The sequence below is a fragment of the Salmo salar genome, chromosome 14 (genome assembly GCF_965601325.2).
Source record: "Salmo salar chromosome 14, fSalSal1, whole genome shotgun sequence".
Lineage (NCBI taxonomy): Eukaryota > Metazoa > Chordata > Actinopteri > Salmoniformes > Salmonidae > Salmo > Salmo salar.
In genome coordinates, this window is record NC_138304.1 from 81,598,461 (window position 1) to 81,618,417 (window position 19,957).

The window sequence follows — 19,957 nt, forward strand, 5'->3', positions numbered from 1 at the left end:
TAGATCTCAAGGGTGATCAATGGAAACAGGATGGACCTGAGCTCAATTTCAAGTCTCATAGCAAAGGGTCTGAATACTTATGTAAATAAGGTATTTCTGTTTAAAATGTTTAATACATTTGCAAAAATGTATAAAAAACTGTTTATGCTTTGTCATTATGGGGTATTGTGTGTAGATTGCTGAGGATTTGTATTTATTTAATCCATTTTACAATAAGGCTGTAACATAACAAAGTGTGGCAAAAGTCAAGGGGTCTGAATACTTCCCGAAGGCACTGTATATATATATATATATATATATATATGTGTGTGTGTGCACATGTGTTTGTGCGTAAGCGTGTTAATTGTCTGTTCCACCTGTTTTATGTATCTGTGACACTTGAGGCACTCTGTCAGTCTGTGCTGTGCTGGCTGAGTCACTCAGATGAATGGTATTCAGATAGGTACATTACTGCAGTGCCGCCTGCATTTACAATGCAGTTTGTCTGTCTGTTGGGCTGACTGTGAGATGAATAGACCTATGTGCATGGTGAGTCACAGCAAAAGAAGAAAGAGAAGTGATTGGCCAGTGAGTGAGTGAGTGAGTGAGTGAGTGAGTGAGTGAGTGAGTGAGTGAGTGAGTGAGTGAGTGAGTGAGTGAGTGAGTGAGTGAGTGAGTGAGTGAGTGAGTGAGTGAGTGAGTGAGTGAGTGAGTGAGTGAGTGAGTGAGTAGAGAGAGAGAGAGAGAGAGAGAGAGAGAGAGAGAGAGAGAGAGAGAGAGAGAGAGAGAGAGAGAGAGAGAGAGAGAGAGAGAGAGAGAGAGAGAGAGAGAGAGAGAGAGAGAGAGAGAGAGAGAGAGAGAGAGAGAGAGAGAGAGAGAGAGAGAGAGAGAGAGAGAGAGAGAGAGAGAGAGAGAGAGAGAGAGAGAGAGAGAGAGAGAGAGAGAGAGAGAGAGATTTCTCTCTGTATTGAGTCCCCTTGGGGTGTTTGGTTCATTCTTACAGAAACAGGCCCAAGCTCCCCTCCAAGTCTTCTATAAACCCACGTGTAGTTTTCTAGTGTTTGGTTTGCAAATGTTGACACAACAATATAACATTTCAACATGTATTTTGTGAGATATGAATAATATTGTTCATATATGGAGGTAATAAACCGTTAGGATAATTTATGGTAGCCTACGCAGTACATTAGAAGTTATGAGGCTAATTTCCTCTTGATTTGTACTGTATTCCTTTAATAGTGCTACGAGTAGAAACATCCACCATCTGTTTCTCAAATGCTGTGTGTGTTCTGCCTGTCCTCACCGACTAATTGACGTGACAACAGTGTTAATAGTCTCTGTAGAGGAGGACAGGGCGGGTGGGAGGCGTCGGATGTGAGGGAGAGGACACTGTAATACACACAGCTCATTAGCTTCTCTTTATTTTTCTCTATCCTTTCTTCTCGCTTCTGCAGCGAACCGCTTCTGCTCTTCCTCCTCATTTCAATAAAACCCAACTCCACTCATCATGATCACAGAACACCTCATAAACATTCTCTCACTCTCTCCCTTTCTTTTTCTCTCGCCCTTCCTCTCTGTCTGGTTTTTATCCCTATTTTAAAGAGAGCAGAGGGAATCGTGATACTTTCCCCTTGGGAAAATAAAACACATCTAACTTTCATCGAAACGTGTCTCATTTGAAGAACATATTTCGCAACATGTTGAAAGGAAGCAGGCCAAGCAGGCAGGATGTGGAGTATATATTATGGGATGCTAAGGGGATATTTTCTCTTTTTTAATCATCTTTGTCACCTGAGCAGAGAGTAATTCATTGAATGTGAGAAGTGCTCTGCAAGGCTATGCAAATACCCCCTCAACAGACACATTATATTGCCTCACTGCTCAACACCGTGTGTGTGTGTGTGTGTGTGTGTGTGTGTGTGTGTGTGTGTGTGTGTGTGTGTGTGTGTGTGTGTGTGTGTGTGTGTGTGTGTGTGTGTGTGTGTGTGTGTGTGTGTGTGTGTGTGTGTTTGTTAATTACCATATCCTTTCATGATGGTCCTGGCAGTGTTTTGATAAGAATACCCCATTGGCAGAAGGAAACAATGTGGATACCTTGGAGGATTGGCCATGCTTTCATTCTTTCTTTTTCTCTCTTTCTTTCTTTCTTCCTCCCACTCTCTGCCACTACTCCCCCCTCTTTCTCTCCATCTCTCCTTCCCTCCCTTCCTCCATAATCCCAGGACCATTGTGTGTTAGCGTGTTGTTCCAGAGTAATCCATTGTAAATGAAGACCAGTAATCATCTCCAGACATCACAGTGATGACTGATGAAGTGATGAAGTGAAATAGAAAGTATTGATGCGTATCGTAACGGGGAACTACAGAAGGAGAACATATCTAATTCCACACTGTGATTATCAGGGCGGTGGTGCTGTGTGATTGACTAATATATGCCTCAATTAGCTTTGTAATGTAATTGACTTGCAGCAGTCTCTCTCCCGGTTTCAGACATACTCCGATATGAGCATTCAGATTTGATTATTATCATCTTGTATATATACTGTAGATGAAGATGATACAGGAGGCTGGAAACGGCTGGGTTAGCTCTTTCAGAGATAGGCACAGACTTGACGAAGACCTAAGGCTGGAAACATTGTCAATAATGAACAGGGGAGGGAGGAAGCATACATCACAGTGTGCAGAGTCTATTTAACCCTTTGCGGAGCTTTTTCAGAGTCACACAGATTTCATGCATAACATGAACAGAGGCTGCTGTAGAGCCCTCCTGTTTCTGGGTCTGAGTGATGTGAGGTGGAGCGCTCCTGTTTCTGGGTCTGAGTGATGTGAGGTGGAGCCCTCCTGTTTCTGGGTCTGAGTGATGTGAGGTGGAGCGCTCCTGTTTCTGGGTCTGAGTGATGTGAGGTGGAGCCCTCCTGTTTCTGGGTCTGAGTGATGTGAGGTGGAGCGCTCCTGTTTCTGGGTCTGAGTGATGTGAGGTGGAGCCCTCCTGTTTCTGGGTCTGAGTGATGTGAGGTGGAGCGCTCCTGTTTCTGGGTCTGAGTGATGTGAGGTGGAGCCCTCCTGTTTCTGGGTCTGAGTGATGTGAGGTGGAGCGCTCCTGTTTCTGGGTCTGAGTGATGTGAGGTGGAGCCCTCCTGTTTCTGGGTCTGAGTGGTGTGAGGTGGAGCCCTCCTGTTTCTGGGTCTGAGTGGTGTGAGGTGGAGCCCTCCTGTTTCTGGGTCTGAGTGATGTGAGGTGGAGCGCTCCTGTTTCTGGGTCTGAGTGATGTGAGGTGGAGCCCTCCTGTTTCTGGGTCTGAGTGATGTGAGGTGGAGCCCTCCTGTTTCTGGGTCTGAGTGGTGTGAGGTGGAGCCCTCCTGTTTCTGGGTCTGAGTGATGTGAGGTGGAGCGCTCCTGTTTCTGGGTCTGAGTGATGTGAGGTGGAGCCCTCCTGTTTCTGGGTCTGAGTGATGTGAGGTGGAGCGCTCCTGTTTCTGGGTCTGAGTGATGTGAGGTGGAGCCCTCCTGTTTCTGGGTCTGAGTGGTGTGAGGTGGAGCCCTCCTGTTTCTGGGTCTGAGTGATGTGAGGTGGAGCCCTCCTGTTTCTGGGTCTGAGTGGTGTGAGGTCACCTGTGTTTTCTGGTAAGAGATGGTTAACCAGTCTTTGTCTAGGCTGAGTAGATGGCTGTCCTTTTAGTGCTTCTACTAGAAGTGTCTGCATGCTTCCCAGCCAAAACAATTCAGAATAGTTTTTTTTGTTTGTTTTGGACTTTGGTGAGGGGTTTTTCGGCTGTTCGGGCGCACAATTTCTTTCTTGAGACCAGCCAAAGTTCGATAGCCGAAGTCTATGCCCCTTCGTCCATGATTGGTCAACTGTAAGGATTCTTCAATAAATGTAAAATTGTGCGACTAAGATCTCCTCAGCAAAAAAACGTAAAAATGTATGACAGATTTCTTGAGTTATTGTATATAAATTCAGAATATTTTTTTAGAAAGTGTATACTGGCTCCGGCATCTCAAAATGCACATACAGTACTTTTGCCGCTTTTTATGCGAACACACTCGTTTTGTTTGCCTAGCCGACATAAGGTAGTCGCCAGCCGAACTGAAGCATGCTGGCGCCTTGAGGGAGGAAAGGAGGACGGAGGGGGGTGGAGAGGAGAAGGGGGAGGCGAGGACAGATGGGGGGAGGCGAGGACAGACGGGGAGGAGGCGAGGACAGACGGGGGGAGGCGAGGACAAACGGTGGGAGGGAGGCGAGGACAAACGGTGGGAGGGAGGCGAGGACAGACGGTGGGAGGGAGGCGAGTACAGACGGGGGGGAGGGAGGCGAGGACAGACAAACAGAGAGAGGAGAGGACAGACAGACGGAGAGAGGAGAGGACAGGCGGAGGGAGGAGAGGAGGATGGGACAGAGGGAGTAGAGGAGAGAGGAGGGTGAAAAGGACAGAGGGATGAGAGGAGGGCGGAGAGGACAGAGGGAGGAAGGAGAGGACAGATGGAGGGAGGAGAGGAGGATGGGACAGAGGGAGTAGAGGAGAGAGGAGGGTGAAAAGGACAGAGGGATGAGAGGAGGGCGGAGAGGACAGAGGGAGGAAGGAGAGGACAGATGGAGGGAGGAGAGGAGGATGGGACAGAGGGAGTAGAGGAGAGAGGAGGGTGAAAAGGACAGAGGGATGAGAGGAGGGCGGAGAGGACAGAGGGAGGAAGGAGAGGACAGACGGAGGGAGGAGAGGAGGATGGGACAGAGGGAGTAGAGGAGAGAGGAGGGTGAAAAGGACAGAGGGATGAGAGGAGGGCGGAGAGGACAGAGAGGATTGAACAGAGGGAGGAGAGGAGGGTGGAGGGGACAGAGGGAGGAAGGAGAGGGGAGGAGGGTGGAGGGGACAGAGGGAGGGCGGAGAGGAGAGGAGGGTGGAGAGGACAGAGGGAGGAAGGAGAGGAGAGGAGAGGAGGGTGGAGGGGACAGAGGGAGGGTGGAGAGGAGAGGAGGGTGGAGAGGAAAGAGGGAGAAGAGGAGGGAGGAGAGAACAAGACAGCGTTTTGATTATCGCGGTGGTGGGAGAAGGGGGGTTCTGATTGGTGTGGTGTAGTAGTAATGTGTCACATTCCATGTCTCTGACATTCATCATACATACCAAGCAGTCATTTGAACTGCTCTCATGTGGAAAGTATAAATGTATAAACAGCACACACTCACATATCAACATGATCAATTGTCTGCTTGATGTCAGTATAATAATTTAATAAGAAGAGTGTTTACTTGGCAGATAGTGAATGAGTGATTTCTTCAGGTCAACTCATATGAATTTAGTTTTTACGACTAAACCAACAAACCAGCAGCAAGCCAAACAGGCAATCCCAGAGTCCACAGGGAGACTAAAAGTTCAAGCACTTAGTCGTTTTTAACGAGAGAAGAACATCATTGTAAAAATTACTCTGAGAGAAAGAGAGATGAATTAAACAGTCAATTTGGAAGCATTGGAGTGCAACTGCTATTGTTATGATATGCTTAGCATTCCATGTTCCACATCATTACGCTTTCTCTCAGCTAGGAGGGCAGGATGTTATTGCCAGAGAAGTCTAATAGAATTCCATCAGAGGGAGTAATATGTCACCAGAAATTCATGAATAAGCAACATGCTTTAAATGTTTTTTATGAGTTCAAGGGATGTTTGGAGTCTAGCCTCTCCTTTCGGCTGTAGTAGTCTCTTTTATTTGAATTTGAAGGTAAGGGGAGGGGAGGGGAGAGGGAGAGAATATAGTCATAGTCCCATCTGGTCCACAGAAGCTAAGAGAGGCCCAGGAAGATTCCTCCACTTGCTCTGACCTCACACTATGGATCTAATTACCCTCAGCTGGGTGGAGGGCCTTTCTCTTCTTTGCTCTTCTGTTCTCTTTTCACAGACACTGTACATGTCTTTATCTTCTCTCAAACTCTCTCCCGCTCTTCACTCCCTCGCTATGCTTCTTCTCACACACTACAGATCCTCATTTCACCATTATAATTTCCAATTCACCCATCTCCTTACTTGCTTTTTTGTCTGTCTGCTCTGCAGTTAGACACAGATGATGAAAGCCTCTGACGATGTGGAGTTATGTGACTGATGTCACCAGTGTTGTTATGAGAGATGCTCATCGTGTCTCTGTGTTGGGTGAGTGATTAGCCCCTCATTAACATGCTGCCTGCAGTATCCTTTGGTAGTCCATGGACACAGACATCATCATCACCATTTTATTACCCACAGAGTCATATTTGGCTTATACTGTCTTGTGTAAGTGTGTGTATTGAGGAAAGGAGAACCTGCTGAGGTAGAGAAAGAAGGTAACAGAGCACACTTGTTGATAATAGTCTACATTTAAAAATATATTTTTTTTATTTAACCTTTATTTAAGTAGGCATGTTAGTTAAAACTTCTTCGAGATTGGTGTCCCTTCCACCGGATGGTTGAGCTAATGTAGGCTAATGCGATTAGCATGAGGTTGTAAGTAAGAAGAACATTTCCCAGGACATAGACATATCTGATATGTCTTAAATTCTTGTTAATCTAACTGCACTGTCCAATTTACAGTAGCTATTACAGTGAAAGAATACCATGCTATTGTTTGAGGAGAGTGAACAATTTTGAACATGAAAAGTTATTAATAAACAAATTAGGCACATTTGGGCAGTCTTGATAGAACATTTTGAACAGAAATGCAATGGTTCATTGGATCAGTCTAATACTTTGCACATACACTGCTGCCATCTAGTGACAAAAATCTAAATTGCACCTGGGCTGGAATAATACATTATGGCCTTTCTCTTGCATTTCAAAGATGATGGTAAAAAAAATACAAAAGAACGGTTGTTTTTTTCTTTGTTTGATCTTTTACCAGATCTATTGTGTTATATTCTCCTACATTCCTTTCACATTTCCACAAACTGCAAAGAGTTTCCTTTCAAATTGTACCAAGAATATTTATATCCTTGTTTCAGGGCCTGAGCTACAGGCAGTTAGATTTGGGTATGTCATTTTAGGCGAAAATTGAAAAAAAGGGGCGGATCCTTACAATGACCGCCTACCAAAAGGAAAAAGGCCTCCTGCGGGGATGGGGGCTGGGATTTTTCCTATTTTGTTGCCTTTCAACCTGGAATTAAAATGGATTTTTTGGGGGGTTTGTATCATTTGATTTACACAATATGCCTCCCACTTTGAAGATGCAAAATATTTTTGTTGTTGTGAAACAAACAAGAAATAAGACAAAAAACAGATAACTTGAGCGTGCATAACTATTTACCCCCCCCCCCCCAAAGTAAATACTTTGTAGAGCCACCTTTTGCAGCAATTACAGCTGCAAGTCTCTTTGTGTATGTCTCAATAAGCTTGGTACATCTAGCCACTGGGATTTTTGCCCATTCCTCAAGGCAAAACTGCTCCAGCTCCTTCAAGTTGGATGGGTTCCGCTGGTGGACAGCAATCTTTAAGTCATACCACAGATTCTCAATTGGATTGAGATCTGGGCTTTGACAAGGCCATTCCAAGACATTTAAAAATGTTTCCCCTTAAACCACTCAAGTGTTGCTTTGGCAGTATGCTTAGGGTCATTGTCCTGCTGGTAGGTGAACCTCTGTCCCAGTCTCAAAACTCTGGAAGACTGAAACAGGTTTCCCTCAAGAAGTTCCCTGTATTTAGCGCCATCCATCATTCCTTCAATTCTGACCCGTGTCCCAGTCCCTGACGATGGAAAAACATCCCCACAGCATGATGCTGCCACCATCATGCTTCACTGTGGGGATGGTGTTCTCATGGTGATGAGAGGTGTTGGGTTTGCGCCAGATGGCTTAAAGTGGTCCTATGGACAGATACTCCAATCTCCGCTGTGGAGCTTTGAAGCTCCTTCAGGGTTATCTTTGGTCTCTTTGTTGCCTCTCTGATTAATGCCCTCCTTGCCTGGTCTGTGAGTTTTGGTGGGGGGCCCTCTCTTGGCAGGTTTGTTGCGATGCCATATTCTTTCAATTTTTTTATGATGGATTTAATGGTGCTCTGTAGGATGTTCAAAGATTCAGATATTTTTTTACCTCTTTAGGGTCAGCGGGACGAAATCGTCCCACCTACGTAACAGCCAGTGGAATCCTGTGGCGCGTTATTCAAATACCTTAGAAATGCTATTACTTCAATTTCTCAAACATATGACTATTTTACACAATTTTAAAGACAAGACTCTCGTTAATCTAACCACACTGTCCGATTTCAAAAAGACTTTACAACGAAAGCAAAACATTAGATTATGTCAGCAGAGTACCCAGCCAGAAATAATCAGACACCCATTTTTCAAGCTAGCATATAATGTCACAAAAACCCAGAAGACAGCTAAATGCAGCACTAACCTTTGATGATCTTCATCAGATGACACACATAGGACATTATGTTATACAATACATGCATGTTTTGTTCAATCAAGTTCATATTTATATCAAAAACCAGCTTTTTACATTAGCATGTGACGTTCAGAACTAGCATACCCCCCGCAAACTTCCGGTGAATTTACAAAAAAATTTACTAAATTACTCACGATAAACGTTCACAAAAAGCATAACAATTATTTTAAGAATTATAGATACAGAACTCCTCTATGCACTCGATATGTCCGATTTTAAAATAGCTTTTCGGTGAAAGCACATTTTGCAATATTCTAAGTAGATAGCCCGGCATCACAGGGCTAGCTATTTAGACACCCAGCAAGTTTAGCACTCACCAAAGTCAGATTTACTATAAGAAAAATGTTATTACCTTTGGTGTTCTTCGTCAGAATGCACTCCCAGGACTTCTACTTCAATAACAAATGTTGGTTTGGTCCCAAATAAACCATAGTTATATCCAAACAGCGGCGTTTTGTTTGTGCGTTCAAGACACTATCCGAAAGGGTAAAGAAGGGTGACAAGCACGACGCATTTCGTGACCAAAAAATTCTAAATATTCCATTACCGTACTTCGAAGCATGTCAACCGCTGTTTAAAATCAATTTTTATGCCATTTTTCTCGTAAAAAAGCGATAATATTCCAACCGGGAATCTGCGTTTAGGTAAAAAGAAAATAAAGCATGGGGTCGACTCGTGCACGCGCCTAAGCCCATTGTCCTCTGATCGGCCATTTGCCAAACGCTGTAAGGGCTGTCTTCAGGAATGGACCAAAATGCAACGGAGTTAGTATTCATCTTTCAATTTAATTAGAAAGAACACTATAACAAACAAAACAAGGAAACTGACAGCCAACAGTCCTGTCAGGTGCAAACACACTAAACAAGAAACAATTACCCACAAACCCCAGTGACAAACAACTCCTACATATGTGACTCCCAATCAGGAACAACGATTCCCAGCTGTTCCTGATCAGGAGTCACAAGACACACACCAGACTGCCACGTCCTGACCCCCAAACTACTACACCAGCTCCATCTGCTGGTCAGGACGTGACAGTACCCCCCCTCAAGGTGCAGACCCCGGAATGCACCTAACCACAACAACAAAAAACCACCAACAAACAAAATCCCCAACAAAACCCTAAAACAGTAACCCTAAACAATAAGGGAGGGAAGGGAGGGTGGCTGCCGTCAACGACGGCACTGTGCTACACCCTCCCTCCCCAACCCACCTATCCTGGAGGCGGCTCAGGCTCTGGCCGTTCCAGGCAGTCTGGGCAGTCTGGCAGCTCGGGGCAGTCTGGCAGCTCGGGGCAGTCTGGGCAGTCTGGCAGCTCGGGACAGTCTGGGCAGTCTGGCAGCTCGGGACAGTCTGGCAGCTCGGGACAGTCTGGCAGCTCGGGACAGTCTGGCAGCTCGGGACAGTCTGGGCAGTCTGGCAGCTCGGGACAGTCTGGGCAGTCTGGCAGCTCGGGACAGTCTGGGCAGTCTGGCAGCTCGGGACAGTCTGGGCAGTCTGGCAGCTCCGGCAGTTCAGGGCAGTCTGGCAGCTCCGGCAGTTCAGGGCAGTCTGGCCGCTCCGGCAGTTCAGGGCAGTCTGGCCGCTCCGGCAGTTCAGGGCAGTCTGGCCGCTCCGGCAGTTCAGGGCAGTCTGGCCGCTCCGGCAGTTCAGGGCAGTCTGACCTCTCTGGCGACTGTTGACTGGCGGGCAGCTCTGACGACTGTTGACTGGCGGGCAGCTCTGACGACTGTTGACTGGCGGGCAGCTCTGACGACTGTTGACTGGCGGGCAGCTCTGACGACTGTTGACTGGCGGGCAGCTCTGACGACGACTGTTGACTGGCGGGCAGCTCTGATGACGACTGTTGACTGGCGGGCAGCTCTGATGACGACTGTTGACTGGCGGGCAGCTCTGATGACTGTTGACTGGCGAGGCTGGGTTGACACACTAGACTCCTGATGCGCAGGGCTGGTATAGGACGTGCCAGCCCGGAGACACGCACCTCCATGCTAGTGCGTCTGGCGGGAAACACCGGACCGAAATGGCACGCTGGCGGTCTTGATTGTAGGGTTGGCATCACCCCTTCCGGCTCGATGCTCCCCTTGCCCTGGCACCTGCGGGGCGCTGGTACTGGGCGAACTGGGCTGTGCGTCCGTATCGGCGAGATGGTGCATACCACAGCGTAACATGGCGCCCTCCACCTCCTATGCACCTCCCTGTAGTCACGGGTAGCTGGCTTACGGCTCTTCCCTGGCCTGGCCAAGCTACCCGTGTGCCCCCCCCAAAAAAATTTTGGGGGCTGCCTCTCGGGTTTCCTAGCCAACCGTGTTCCAGCGTAACGTTCCCGATGGTTCCTCTGTCCAGCTGCCTCCACTCTCCTGAGTGCCTCCACCTGTTCCCATGGGAGGCGATCCCTTCCGGCCAGGATCTCTTCCCAGGTGTAGACTCCCTTGCCCTCCAGGACGTCCTCCCATGTCCATTCCTCCCTTTTTCTCTCCTGTCGCTGCTCCTTCCTCTTCCGCTGCTTGGTCCTTGTTTGGTGGGTAATTCTGTAAGGGCTGTCTTCAGGAATGGACCAAAATGCAGCGGAGTTAGTATTCATCTTTCAATTTAATTAGAAAGAACACTATAACAAACAAAACAAGGAAACTGACAGCCAACAGTCCTGTCAGGTGCAAACACACTAAACAAGAAACAATTACCCACAAACCCCAGTGACAAACAACTCCTACATATGTGACTCCCAATCAGGAACAACGATTCCCAGCTGTTCCTGATCAGGAGTCACAAGACACACACCAGACTGCCACGTCCTGACCCCCAAACTACTACACCAGCTCCATCTGCTGGTCAGGACGTGACAAACGCGCAAATGTGTTTCAGCCTGGGGCTGCCTCGATATCATTCAGCTTTTTCCCGGGCTCTGAGAGCCTATGGGAGCCGTAGGAAGTGTCACGTTACAGCAAAGATCCTCAGTCTTCAATAAACAGAGACAAGAAGAACAAGATCTTGTCAGAGAGGGCACTTCCTGTAAGGAATCTTCTCAGGTTTTTGCCTGCCATATGAGTTCTGTTATACTCACAGACACCATTCAAACAGTTTTAGAAACTTTAGGGTGTTTTCTATCCAAAGCCAATAATTATATGCATATTCTAGTTACTGGGCAGGAGTAGTAACCAGATGAAATCGGGTACGTTTTTTATCCGGCCGTGTCAATACTGCCCCCTACCCCCAACAGGTTAATAACCCAACCCTGATCTGTACTTCTCCACAACTTTGTCCCTGACCTGTTTGGAGAGCTCCTTGGTGTGCAAAGCTGTCATCAAGGCAAAGGGTGGCTACTTTGAAGAATCTAAAATCTATTTTGATTTGTTTAACACTTTTTTGGTTACTACATGTGTGTTATTTCATAGTTTTGATGTCATGACAAGAGAGACACCACGACACTACATAAAGAGAGACCTATGGTAGCAATACAACATGGCAGCAGCACAACATGGTAGCAGCACAAAACAAGCTACAAACATTATTGGGCACAGACAGCAGCACAAAGGACAAAGAAGTTAGAGACAATAATACATCACGCAAAGCAGCCACAACTGTCAGTAAATGTGTAGAGCCATTTCAGTTGTCAACTATCTGGCTTCCCCACTGGCTTTAACAGCCAATATCTCAACACAGCGACAAACACACAGCAAGAGGACTAAGGCTGTCCTGGCTGGGCATCTCTCTCTATATCTGCCTCTGTTGTTGTTACAGCAGTACTCAACTAACCAGTTGTGAGGGGAGATGGACAGAGGCGTGCTGCCTCCCGCCCGAGCAATGCCAGCAACGTCCCTGTACTGTGTACATACCTGATAATGTTATTGACATGATACATGGCTCCAGGAGGGCAGAGCAAGCTGGAGGGAAGGCAGGGTACGGATGGATCAAATATATAAAACTGTACCTGTCACATGCTTCATAAACAACAGGTGTAGACTAACAGTGAAACGCTTAGTTACGGGTCCTTTCAAACAATGCAGAGAAAGATAAAAATAAATAAATAGTGACACGAGGAATAAATAAAAGACTGAATAATGAGTAAAAATAACATGGCTATCTACAGGGAGTACCAGTACCGAGTCGATGTGATAAAATGATGGTGATAAAATGGTCAGGTCTGTTTTCTTAGTGGATTGAGGTCAAAACTGACATGTGGTTTCAGCAATAGTGCTCAGAGGTTCTGAATGCACCCAGGCTACTTGTATTCATGTATACCTGTATACCCCACAAGACATGCCACCAGAGGTTTCTTCACGATCCCAGAGTCCAGAACAGACTATGGAGGCACACAGTACTACATAGAGCCATGACTACATGGATCTCTATTCCACATCAGGTAACTGATGCAAGCAGTAAAATTAGATTGAAGAAACAGATAACAATACACCTTATGGAACAGCGGGGACTGTGACGAGACACACACACACACACACACACAGGCACATACACACATACACATGATATGACACACACTACACACACGTACACATGGATTTTGTATCGTAGATATGTGGTAGTAGAGTAGTGGCCTGAGGGAACACACTTAATGTGTTCTGAAAAGTGTTTTGAAAGGTAATGTCATGTTGTATATAACGGCCTTAATGTTCCCATTGACATAATAAATACAAATACAACTGCTGCATAATAATAAACCTCACAGCGTTACTCAGTCATACTGTAGACAGACTTCACAGTGGTACTCAGTCATACTGTAGACAGACTTCACAGTGGTACTCAGTCATACTGTAGAAATAGACTTCACAGTGGTACTCAGTCATACTGTAGAAATAGACTTCACAGTGTTACTCAGTCATACTGTAGAAATAGACTTCACAGTGGTACTCAGTCATACTGTAGAAATAGACTTCACAGTGGTACTCAGCCGTACTGTAGAAATAGATTTCACAGTGGTACTCAGTCGTACTGTAGAAATAGACTTCACAGTGTTACTCAGTCATACTGTAGAAATAGACTTCAGTGTTACTCAGTCATACTGTAGAAATAGACTTCACAGCGTTACTCAGTCATACTGTAGAAATAGACTTCACAGTGGTACTCAGTCGTAGTGTAGAAATAGACTTCAGTGTTACTCAGTCATACTGTAGAAATAGACTTCACAGTGTTACTCAGTCATACTGTAGAAATAGACTTCACAGTGTTACTCAGTCATACTGTAGAAATAGACTTCACAGTGGTACTCAGTCGTAGTGTAGAAATAGACTTCACAGCGTTACTCAGTCGTAGTGTAGAAATAGACTTCACAGTGCTACTCAGTCGTAGTGTAGAAATAGACTTCACAGTGCTACTCAGTCGTAGTGTAGAAATAGACTTCACAGTGTTACTCAGTCGTAGTGTAGAAATAGACTTCACAGTGTTACTCAGTCGTAGTGTAGATGTAAGGATCGCCACTGGTAGAGACGAGAAGCAGGTACAGGGAGTGAACATTTAATAGCAACGGACATGGAAAAGGACAGGACAGCGTCTGGACAAGAACACATAACGACATTAATGCTGACACAGGGAACAAATGGGGGAGCAGACAGTTATAGACGGGGCAATCAACAAAGGGAAGGAGTCCAGGTGAGTCCAATAAGCGCTGCTGCGCATAATGATAGTGACAGGTGTGCATAATGAAGGGCAGCCTGGCGCCAGAGAGGGCCAGAGAGGGCCAGAGAGGGCCAGAGAGGGCCAGAGAGGGAGCAGGCGTGACAGTAGAAACAGACTTCACAGTGCTACTTAGTTGTACTGTAGAAATAGACTTCACAGTGTTACTCAGTCTTTCAGGTGTGTGCGTACTGGTAGAGAAGTCAGGTGCAGGAGAGCAGAGATTTGTGAACAGGCGCACACTTTATTGAGGCAAAAGTGCAAAACGCGCAAAACAGTCACAAGAATTATGTTTAACAATAAACATCTTTGTGAAATACCAGGGGGAAAACAAACCAGTCTGGCGCGTCAACAATAAACACGTAACAAACAGTCTTTCACAAAGACATGATGGAGAACAGAGGAATCAATACATGTAGATTGATTGGGGAATGAAAACCAGGTGTGCAGGGAACAAGACAAAACAAATGGATACATGAAAAATGGAGAGGCGATGGCTAGAAAGCCGGTGACGTCGACCGCCGAACTCCCGCCCGAACAAGGAGAGGAGCCGACTTCGGTGGAAGTCGTTACCCAGTCATACTGTAGAAATAGACTTCACAGTGTTACCCAGTCATACTGTAGAAATAGACTTCACAGTGTTACCCAGTCATACTGTAGAAATAGACTTCACAGCGTTACCCAGTCATACTGTAGAAATAGACTTCACAGCGTTACCCAGTCATACTGTAGAAATAGACTTCACAGTGGTACTCAGTCATACTGTAGAAATAGACTTCACAGTGTTACCCAGTCATACTGTAGAAATAGACTTCACAGTGTTACCCAGTCATACTGTAGAAATAGACTTCACAGTGTTACCCAGTCATACTGTAGAAATAGACTTCACAGCGTTACCCAGTCATACTGTAGAAATAGACTTCACAGTGTTACCCAGTCATACTGTAGAAATAGACTTCACAGTGTTACCCAGTCATACTGTAGAAATAGACTTCACAGTGTTACCCAGTCATACTGTAGAAATAGACTTCACAGTGTTACCCAGTCATACTGTAGAAATAGACTTCACAGTGTTACCCAGTCATACTGTAGAAATAGACTTCACAGTGTTACCCAGTCATACTGTAGAAATAGACTTCACAGTGTTACCCAGTCATACTGTAGAAATAGACTTCACAGTGTTACCCAGTCATACTGTAGAAATAGACTTCACAGTGTTACCCAGTCATACTGTAGAAATAGACTTTACAGTGTTACCCAGTCATACTGTAGAAATAGACTTCACAGTGTTACCCAGTCATACTGTAGAAATAGACTTCACAGTGTTACCCAGTCATACTGTAGAAATAGACTTCACAGTGTTACCCAGTCATACTGTAGAAATAGACTTCACAGTGTTACCCAGTCATACTGTAGAAATAGACTTCACAGCGTTACCCAGTCATACTGTAGAAATAGACTTCACAGCGTTACCCAGTCATACTGTAGAAATAGACTTCACAGTGTTACCCAGTCATACTGTAGAAATAGACTTCACAGTGTTACCCAGTCATACTGTAGAAATAGACTTCACAGCGTTACCCAGTCATACTGTAGAAATAGACTTCACAGCGTTACCCAGTCGTACTGTAGAAATAGACTTCACAGTGTTGCTCATTCGTACTGTATGAATAGACTTCACAGTGTTACCCAGTCGTACTGTAGAAATAGACTTCACAGTGTTGCTCATTCGTACTGTATGAATAGACTTCAGTGTTACTCAGTCGTACTGTAGAAATAAACTAAACAGCATTCTCCAGATCACCCTGTAATGTGCTCCAGTCAGCAGACATAATGCCAGAGAATCAGTGGGAATGATGATGATGTTCTTATTGCGCTACAGTATCTGATCTCTTCCTCCCAGATACTACTGGCTGCTCCAGCCTCTCGAGCTGCTTTGCCCTCTAACATGAAGAAAGACACTCATTTGAATGGAGAGCAATGTTTCAAGGCGCTGTAGTTCTGCATTGCTGAGTGTCTGGACTCCGGACAGAGGTCACTTTTCCACCAGCTGCAGCTGTATTCAACCTATGGGAGACATTCCTACCAGGACACACACACACCAGGGTGTAAAATGCTAGGATCCTCTCTAGTCTCAGGTCTCATTCTCATGAGACTGTCCTCCTCCACACTGTAAATGGCTGTTTCATTGTCTGCCTGCCTAGGTTTAGCTTTCCAGCTGACGTGGCTGTGACAGGATTCAATACCCGGGCTGTTGAATTCTTAATGTGCCCTTTATGCTGCTACACTTCCCCTTTAAACCTCAGTAACCCTTAGTGGGCCTATCTCTCCTTTTTTGTCTCTGGGCTGTTTCAGGAGGAGGAGGAGGAGGAGGAGGAGGAGGAGGAGGGGAGGGGGGACAGGTGTAATGCTGTTTTAAGAGCAGTGTAAATCAGTGGTGGGTTACTCTTTTTCAAAGTGCTCCACTCCTTCCTTCCTCCTTTCCTTCTTTCAACCTCTGATTCTTTCTTCCTCCTCTCCTTCCTCATCCCCTTCCTTCCTTCCTTCCTTCCTTCCTTCCTTCCTTCCTTCTCTTCTTTCCTCATCTTCTTTCCTAATCTCCTTTCCACCTCTACTTCTTTCCACCTCTCCTTCTTTCCTCCTCTCCTTCCTCTTCCCCTTTCTTCTTTCCTTCCTTCCTTCCTCCTCTCCTTCCTTCCTCCACTCCTTCTTTCCTCCTGTCCTTCTTTCCACCTCACCTTCTTTCCTCCTTTCCTTCTTTCCTCCTCTCCGTCTCCTCCGCTCCGAGGCTTTGTTAATAAAAGTGGTAACACTACTTAAAGCTGACAGGTGTAAATTGTTTTTAAGCATTATGCATTATAAGCATGTACAAGCACATATATTGTCAAATGTCTGTGGCCTGGGTCCTCCAGTCACTGAGAGGCTCAGGTTGTATCTGCTGCTCGTGTGTATTAACTGTAAACAGTGAAATGTTGTCACCCGGACAAATGGCTTCCAATGCAAACACTGGCAAGGGTAGGATTCTATTACAGTTCTGGCACGGAGTCCAGTGTAGACACACACATGCCCATGGCCTTGCTCCCCTCACAAAGACAGGATATCAGCTTCCTGCCAGGGCTTTGATTTTCATTTCAGGTGGCTCTCCTCCTGCCCTTTCACAGCTGCCACTGAGAGGGAAAACAGAGGAAACGTGGGGAATCTCTGTGTTCAGGGTCTCCCAACCCCGTCTCCTCAGGGACCAGCAGCCATTTCACATATTTAATCTATTTCAGTGCCAGCATACCTAATTCAACTGGTCAACTAATCATCAAGCCCTGGAATAGCTCAAATAAGTGGAATGGCAAGAATACAGAACAACTCAATCTAGATGAGAGAGAGAGAAAGAAGGTCTTCAAACTCAATCTGGTACAGTTTTGAGAAAGAAAGGGTGTCGAAGAGCGGATGGTCAGGCGTCACAGGACAGAGACTGTGTGTCGTTTGCAGGCAGGTATCTCAATAGCACTGTTGTGAAATCAATGCTCTCAGTGCAGTGTAATCAATACAGCCATGATCACTATAGGCAAGAGAGGGATGGTTTATTTATACCATAACAAGTGTAACTGGTGGGATTCTTGCCACAGACTTCTCGTATGCCAAGCCATTAGACCAAGAGGATATCCTCAAGGCCAAAGGTCGTTTAAAAACATGTATTTTTTTACAGTTGCGAGGTTTTGCCTGTGGAAACTGATTCATGAACACACAGAAGGCGGCTTTGTCCAAAACATCTATGTGAAAATAATATATCCTGCTGCAGCAACAAAAAATACATGAACTGTCTTTGTTAAAGGAAGATATTGGAGTCTACTTTTTGTGCGAATCTCAAAACCTACCCTATTTTTCAGTCACTAGGGAAACCTAATCAAAAGCTAAGTTTATTATGTATTTGTTTATTTATTTGTCTAGAAAGGGACAGTAATCAGAAGCTAAGTCCTTGTTGACTAGTTAGTGAGAGGTAACAAGCTCCTCTGGAAATTCTCACAGCCGCTGAGTCGGCAGGTCTTATGCTGCCATCTCTCGCCCCTCATACACACACACACACACACACACACACACACACACACACACACACACACACACACACACACACACACACACATTGCTGTGTGTGCACCACCCTTTCTCCCAGTCCTTCTCCTTGGGATCTGTGAACAACCAGAGGGCCAGTTCTTGCACATTATTGCGTTGTTTCATGCACTTCTATTTATTTTGTTTTGCCTGGCTGTATCACTCCTTGAGTGTTTCAGTTAAAGCCATTCATTGCTTGTAGCATAAAATTTAACACAGAGATTTCACTGCTTCCCTAAATTTAATGTTACCTCCCTCTCCCCAAAGTGCTTTGCCTGCTGACTGGACTGCAAGGGATAGCAGTTTTTAGAGGTGAGGAAAGGTTTCTTCTAAGTACACAGAAGGTGTAAACCAGTGGAGGCTTGTGGGGGGAGCTATAGGAGGACGGGTTCATTGTAATTGCTGGAATGGAACAAATGGAGCGTAGTTAAACCTGGTTTCCATATATGTGATGTGTTTGATAATGTTCCATTTATTCCATTCCAGCCATTACAATTAGAGGTCGACCAATTAATCGGAATGGCCGATTAATTAGGGCCGATTTCAAGTTTTCATAACAATCGGAAATCGGTATTTTTGGACACCGATTTGGCCAATGTTTTTTTATTTTTTATTTTTTTTACACCTTCATTTAACTAGGCAAGTCAGTTAAGAACACATTCTTATTTTCAATGACGGCCTAGGAACAGTGGGTTAGCTGCCTTGTTCAGGGGCAGAACGACAGATTTTTACCTTGTCAGCTCAGGTCCTCTAATTATGAAAAATCATAATCGGTCGACCTCTAATTACAATGAGCCCGTCCTCCTATAGCTCCTCCCACCAGCCTCCACTGGTGTAAACTGCAGAGTTACTTGATGTATTGTTGCTTGACTGGAATGCTGACTGACTGCTACCCTCCTCTTTATCTCTCTGAGAGATAAGGCTCTAGTCTCTCCCTCAAAGAAGATTCAATCTTTCGCTCTCAGTTTTTGAAGAAGATAAAAGACGTTAAGATAAAAGCCACGACAGATACCACCAGGACGGGTCTGATTTGGGATGAAAACAGGAACAGAAGTTAGCAGGAATCATGACTCTGGCCACGGGCTCACAAGGCTGGCTTTGCTCTCACTGATGTGATGCTGCCTAGGAACACTTCTATGTAGTTTTTACAATGGCTGTTTTTGGAAGTGTGTGTGTGTGAAATTGAAAAAGATATGGATTGCTATTGAGTCTCCTGGCAGTCTCCTTACAGAACAATGGTAGTTGTGGACCCAACAGAAATAGTTTATAATACTGTACTCTACATTCACAGGCTGTTTGATTTGATGTACTCCTCAGATCAATGTGTCTGTCTCCACGCGTTCGCTCAGCTCTAAACCCTAGTGACCCTGGTCCACCCTGTCTGCCCCTCTCAGCCTCTAACTGATCCTCACGCTCTATAGTTAAATTGGAGGTCAGACACACAGTTCTGCTCCAATTGATCTCTCTTCCTCTCAGACTGCGTGAGTGCGTGTGTGTGTTGACATAATCTCCTGCTCACCTCTCTTTCTTCTCTCTCTCTCTCCGTCTTCCTCTGACTCCCGCTGTCCTCTCCTCTCTCTGCACTCTGTTTTATTGCTCACTGTTAGTGTTTTAACACCTACACAAGTCATGTTAATGAATTACCTGTAAGGTGCAGTAATGGCAACATGAGAGGTTATCATCATTCAAGTGATCACTGGGGAAGCTTGGGAAGCAGGGTATTAACCTGGACTGGACTGAGACCGTTGTGTCTTGTCCATTTATTTACAGAGCAGTGAAGTATTCGGAGAGTGGTAATAGGTTACTGTAGCTAGGGAGTTGTTGCTGCATGTTTGTAAAC

At 45.5% G+C, this 19,957-nt stretch overlaps 1 protein-coding gene across 1 annotated transcript in view; it reads left to right on the forward strand.

Annotated features, from left to right (window-relative positions):
* The window catches only part of LOC106570282 (ubiquitin-conjugating enzyme E2 E2), a 50,728-nt gene that overhangs the window by 5,471 nt on the left and 25,300 nt on the right, over positions 1-19,957 (forward strand). The gene's annotated exons all lie outside the window — the stretch shown is intronic.